The sequence below is a fragment of the Aptenodytes forsteri genome, unplaced genomic scaffold (assembly GCF_000699145.1).
Source record: "Aptenodytes forsteri isolate BGI_AS27 unplaced genomic scaffold, ASM69914v1 Scaffold32, whole genome shotgun sequence".
Taxonomy (NCBI): domain Eukaryota; kingdom Metazoa; phylum Chordata; class Aves; order Sphenisciformes; family Spheniscidae; genus Aptenodytes; species Aptenodytes forsteri.
The window spans coordinates 5,467,490-5,468,219 of NW_008795138.1; positions in this window are offsets into that span (position 1 = coordinate 5,467,490).

The window sequence follows — 730 nt, forward strand, 5'->3', positions numbered from 1 at the left end:
GATCCTCCGCTCCGGAGCCCTTCGCCTCGGTGGCTCATAGTATCAAAACTCTGTGTTCTGATTCTTATCTTTTTCATTGTATATGGCTTTTTTAATTTGTTTTGGTATGTGTGCTACGTCATCAAAGATATTTATGCATAGCATGCTACAGTGTCTTATTTTGAACTTTGATTGTTCTTTGCACCCCTTATAAATGCTTTCAGTGCTTTTTAACAAATATATTTGTGGCTGTTTGCAGTACTTTGCTTTAATTGGAAAATACATACGGTTCTGAAGCCATTTGCATAGCCCTGTGCATAGAACTCCTTTTCAAATGTATTCCTTGCCCTGTGTATAGAACTCCTACTCAAATGTATTCCTTTAGCTACAGAATTTTTTCTATTTTTTTCTTACAGTTCAGAATTTTTTGTATAATTCAGAGTCCTTGGCTAAACTTTTCAGTCTGTCTCCCAGTTTTTACCCTAATTCATCCTACATTATATTATTTTGTCCTGCAAAAAGGACTCAGCAATACAATTTACTGTTGTCTTTGTAACGGAACAATGGAAAGGACCAAGGACCCTTTTGGGAAAAGCAGCTTTTACAACAATTGAAGTTACATGGAATTTCATCCTCTTTCATAAAAGCATTTCCTTTCTTATCTTTGTCTTTGTTATTTCCTATATATCGGTGCCCTGGTTTTGGCAGGGATAGAGTTAATTTCCTTCCTAGTGGCTGGTACAGTGCTGTG